The sequence below is a fragment of the Tiliqua scincoides genome, chromosome 2 (assembly GCF_035046505.1).
Source record: "Tiliqua scincoides isolate rTilSci1 chromosome 2, rTilSci1.hap2, whole genome shotgun sequence".
NCBI classification, from domain to species: Eukaryota; Metazoa; Chordata; class Lepidosauria; order Squamata; family Scincidae; genus Tiliqua; species Tiliqua scincoides.
In genome coordinates, this window is record NC_089822.1 from 112,475,189 (window position 1) to 112,481,060 (window position 5,872).

Consider the following 5,872-nt stretch of genomic DNA (forward strand, 5'->3'; position numbering starts at 1 on the left):
TGGAAGGATGTTTCTTTTTTGTTCCCTGCCATGGTAACACACCTGAATCAAAATAGCCTCATAAAATAGTCTTGGATTCATTGATTTAAACTTGGCCTCTATCAATTAATCATCTAACGGTGCAATCTTAACCAACTTTCCAGCACTGACATAGCTGTGCTAATCTGGCATGCACTGCATCTTGCAGTGGGGAGGCAGTCAAGGGGGCCTCCTCAAGGTAAGGGCATGTTTGTTACCTTACCTTGGGGCTGCATTGCAACTAAGTCAGTGCTGGAAAGTTGGTTAGAATTGCGCTCTAATTTCCTGATAGACTGTGTCCGATGTGGTTGGGCTGCGCATGTAGCAGAATAGGATGATAATAGACCATGATGGCAGGCAGAGGATGACATTTTTGAATGCTTCCCCACACACACACACACACACATACACGTACAGAGAGAGAGAGAGAACTGTAAAAATCTCTAAAACACCACAGTCCATACTATCAACTCTTATGCACCATTTGTAGACCAAATCTGAATGAATGAAATACCAATGGGAGCCTCGCATTCAAGCACCAATATTTATCAGGTTAGCTCCAAGTTTGTTTCAGGCAGGAGATTCTAGGCCACTGTGCATTTTGCTACCTCTGATCATCATCTTTGTTTCTCATTAAAGCATACGTTTCACTTAACCACAAGGGAATTATCACTCAAGGCTTCCCAGGTATAGTGCTATCAAAAAGTCACACAGTACTGAATATAGTCCCTGCACACAGAAAACTAGTATATCAAGAAGGAGGCTGAGTTATTACTCTCCTTTCTGACTCTACCTTTAAGCCAGCTTCTGCGTATTGCGAATGTGCTGTGAAGCATGTTTGCACTACCTCGGGAATCAGGGAGCAGCACAAGGACACATGCCGGCCTCCTCATGCCAAATCTGATTCTGGCTAAGGTGAGTTCACACTAGCCAAGGGCAGCCAGTAAAGGGGGTTGAGGAGGGCGGTAGTGGGTGTTTTGGGGTGGGGGAAGGGCAATCCAGTGGACAGTCCGGGCCTGAGAGGAAGGTGAAACCTGCCCCCGGCACTTAGGATAGATCCTACCCCCCCCAAGCAACCTGGTGTTACACTTGGCTGCTCAGATTTGCGCCAATGATTTCACTGGCATACATCAGACTACTCTGAGGAACCCCATTGAGGAACCAAAGAGGAACCCCATTGAGGTGGTTTCCACGTGGCATGGGATAAGGGGAAATAAATTCTCTTACTCTGAGTTGTGTGGGATCCACCTCAAACCCTGTGCTGGATACAGCACAGGCCAGCTAGCCTGCCTGTTCCACCACAGGTTAGGATTGGAACCTGAGTTTTGTTGGAGGAGGGATCTTTAGGAACATTCAGTCATGCTGCCACCACCCATCCCCTCTCCATAGTCTGAAACCATATGGGGCATAATAGCACTGCCACCTGCTCTGCTGTTGTTGTGAACTAGGCCATGGAGAATTCCAGTTGTGGGAATGATCCGGCTTCTCAGCAGCCTGGAAGAACTACTCTACTTGTCCAATATGTGGACCAGCTTAGAGGAAGGCAGCAGGACGTGGGTCTCAGGGAAGAGCCACTGGAACTGGCATAGGGGCAGGAAAGGGTTAGGCACAGCCAAGATGGAAAAGTGAATGTGTGACTTTCAAGGAAAGTTTGCTTAGAGAGGAAGCCCCACCCCCCAAATCCTGAGTCTCTTGCCAAGCTTAGAATGTTGCCTCAGAAGTGATGTCACAACAGGAAGTGACATCACACTCGGGCTTTTTAAAAAGTGAAAAATGGGAGGAACCCACCATCTCCCCCCAGCAGCTCGCCACCCACTTGCTCTGCTGCCTCCCCTCAGTCAGTGGCATAGCTAAGGCATCTATCTGCTACCTGAGGTCAAAGAAGATTTGTAGCCCCCAACACAGACAAAATCAAATTTAATTCAGTAAACAAATAAAAAGTATGCCCCTTATCAGTCAGAGACACTGTGCTGCGGTGAAGACGAATGGTTATTCTCTCCTTGCTAAATATAAGAGAGGCACCACTTGAAGAAGTGCCTTTTTACACAGTTAGCAAGGGAAACTGTATTATGATACATGGAAATGAGAGCTGACTCATATTAACACCTTTTTTATTTCATGCTGTATCATGATAATATGTCATTGCAACATATCAATAATATAATAACATGTCATTGCCTCTCAGAACAATCATAGGTCAGTTTTGAGTTAAGAAAATCCACTTTTTGTTCCATAAGGCAGTTGTGTTTTCATTTTATGGTTAATTGGCCATGTTTGATAGAATACAGATATTCCAGTGCAGTTTGCTTCATTGCATTCACCATTAAATTACTTTTCCAATGATATATAACATGATGGTATTATTCATACATACTAAGATTTTCACAGTTTGAGAAACATTGCCCCACTGTGTTCAGTGGGGCGAACCTTCAGGAAGTTGTGGCAAGAACTGCAGCCACAGGCTTCAATCCCATGCAGCCCGCCCTTGGTGTAAGTGCCATTGAACTCAGTTGGACGTTCATCTAAGTGGACATGCCTAGGCTGGCACTGACAGCATCACATGCTGCCAGGCTACCAACACAGGCTGCAATCTCATACATACTTACCTGAGAGTGAGTTCCATTTAATGTAAAGGGTATTACATCTGAGTTGACATGTGTAGGAGTGTGCTGACATTACTGTACCAAATCAAAGGGTTGCATGACAGCCCATGCCCACAGGTACTGCCACTGCACCACAACCTGGCATTACCCACAGAGACCACAAAGAGGAACCCGAGGTTCATTGTGACTTATGGTTTGTTAAAATTCCAGTTTCTCCATGTAACACGACGGCCTGAGTGTCACTAAAGCTAGTACTGGTGGAGGGGAATGCACAGACTTGTTAGAAGTTGTTTTTAAAAGACATACAGGTATACACAGGTACACACAGAATTTTTTAATTATGTGCAACTGTTTTAATTATTGTTTTTAATTGCTATTTTTGTATTTGTAATTGTTGTAAGCCGCCTTGTGTGCCCATGGGGCAAAAAGGCTGGATATAAATTAATAAAATAATAATAATACACAAAAGGTAAAAGGAAAATGTTTCATGGAGTGGCAGAGGCATTGCCACAGTGGGAGTCATGTAAGCACATTGCACTCAAGAGGTGCAGCAAAGAGCAGTCGGGAATGCAGCCAAGCAAGCAACCTCCCTGCTGTGGAAACCACATACTTTTAATTGGAAGTGCACATTCCTAAGCCAAGATACGCACAGAGAAAAAAGCACTCTGCCCATGCTCAGTAAAAGGATCTTTGGCACAGGTTAGTTTAGTGTTGCTCAATGAAACAGTGATGTATTAGACAGCAGGATAGTTTTTTTTTAAATATTGCTATAGATGATTTTGCACACCCACAACTCACACCAAAGGCGTGAAGGAAAAGCACACTAACAAAGCCTGGAGGCAGCCTCTTTGTACCAGCCAGAATTTGCTTCTAATTGGTCAGTAATTTTAAATGGAGTCAAGTCAGATCCAGATGCAACACAAGCCCTGCAGTCTAGCACTAAACAAGAGTTCACTATTTCTGCTGCACTGATGGGAAGTACTTTGTGGGTCAACAAATGGAGCCGTCTGAGAAATGGAAACATCAAAGGCAAAAGGGAAGACTTAATGAGGAAGTGGCATCTGTGGCAACAAATGTGGCCAGTAGGTTACTTTAGGAGTTCTGGACACTGGCTTAACACCTTTTCTTCAAGAAAAACCACTGATTGAACAGTTTTCTGAAAGGTTGCCATACTGAGAACCTCCACTAGATGGCACAGGAATCCAAGCGTAATGACAATTACTGATCTACTTCCTACCTGCCAGTCCTCCTTCCTACCTGCAAGTGTGTGGCCTTTTTTTCACTCCCTTACTCCAGGTTGGCAACCACTCTGCAGACCATGCTCTGTTTCCACACAAATGATGTTGCATATTCGTGCTTTTGTGCTTGTATCCCCTCAAAAAAAAAATGTCAGATGCTATATGTCAGATATGTAAAAAAAAAAAAATGTCAGATGCTCCTGTTCTATAAAGACTAGCAATGGAAGATTTGGCTGCTTGTTTCAAATCATTATAGGAAATTTGGTTTCCTGCCGCTTTGCTGTTCTCTCTCAGTCCCTCTCCCAATCTCACTTGCCTTTCTCTCCCCCCCCCCCACCTGCCCTGTCCTGACAATCCCCGACCCATAAAGTATTGCCTTTCTACTCTATAAATTATGCAGGTAGTCTCTGACTCATAGATGTCCAACTTACAGGAAGCCATGTTGGAACTTTTGCACAGACACAATCTGTCCAGCCTTGTGCATTTGCCCGTGCATGATAGCACCGTTCCAACTTGTGTCAGTGCCAACTTTCAGACAAATATCTGGAAAAGAACCAGGCTGTAAGCCAGGAACTACCTGTACACCAATTTAACAGGCATGGCTACTCCCAAAGTATCCTGGGAATTGCAGTTTGGTGAGCATGCTATTTTAGGTTAGAGATCCCTAACCTTGCCCACTCAAACTAAAGTACCCAGACCTCCCTGGGAAAAGAGAGCAACTGCTAAACCAGTTTATGTCTGTGGTATAAACATGCCCTATGTGTGAAAGATGGTTTCCTTCTCCAATTGACCTCCCGTTTCCCTCCACAGATATTGCCTTTTTGCCAGCCTTCTATGATTGACACATTTCCCCTGAAATTATTATGTTTATGAATATTCATCACATTATGGGTTGCCAAGTCTGTTTCAAATTCCTGGAAATTTTTTTTGCCCCAACATGACATAATGTTGGAAATCTCTACAGGCTGTTAAAATCTTCAGGATTGCTTTCAGGAGTCACCTGATCTGACCGGACAGAATGGATACTCATCTGGGATAAGGAAAGAAAGACGTACTGTCAGCATATAGTATGTAGTAATGAGTGCTGGTTAGGGAGGGAGAGAGGAAAGGAGGTACAAAAAAGAAACAAAATATAAAAGTGCTACAGTAATAAGACATTATAATGTTACTAATTGGGTTACTGATTTTTTTTTTTCGTTTTCAGTGTTTTGGAAAGATATAAAGGGGAGAAGGAGAATGGGCAGCCCAATCTAGTGCAAATTCCCCTGTGCCAATGCAACGGGGCCAGTATGGGCTGCACTGCACCCCACTGGAGGAATTTAGCAGGTGGAAGGTCTCTTTGGGATAAGGACACTTTTCTTGCCCTGGGGAAAGCCCCAGCCTGCACAATGGGTCTACTTAGATTTGCACGAGCCATATGGCTGACGCAGGTCCACATGCACCTGTGATGGCAGATCAGACCTACAAAGGGGAAAAGGATGCAACACATACCAGTGCCTCCAAACATGCCCCCTCCCAGCCCCAGGCACCACCCTCCCATGCCTTCGCACCAGTGCCAGCAACTTGCAAAGTGCTTTATGGCACTTTTACATTGGCAAGCACCAATGCTGGCATGCAGGCTGGCCAGGATTGTGCCATAAGTAATGAATTGTGAAAGTATGCTGTTTCTTTATTCAACAGTACTTCCCCCTTCTATCTCAAAGCAAAAATGGCACGAATATGTAGTGATATATTTTTGGATTTTGTTCTTGTTGATAGGAGCCTGATAGAGGCTTTTGTTATAAACTTGCTCAATAAAAGCAAACAAAAAAATAAATACATAAAATGTTCATTGATATTCCTTGGCAACAGAGCAACTCACATGGTAACAAGGAAGGGGAAAACTATCAGGTTCAATAAATACCATCCATATGCCTTTCTTCAAGGTAGCACGTCTGTCAAATCACAATATTTTACAAGTGATGCCAGGCAACATAACCCTCTTATCCAGTGCCAACATTATTTTGTGAACTT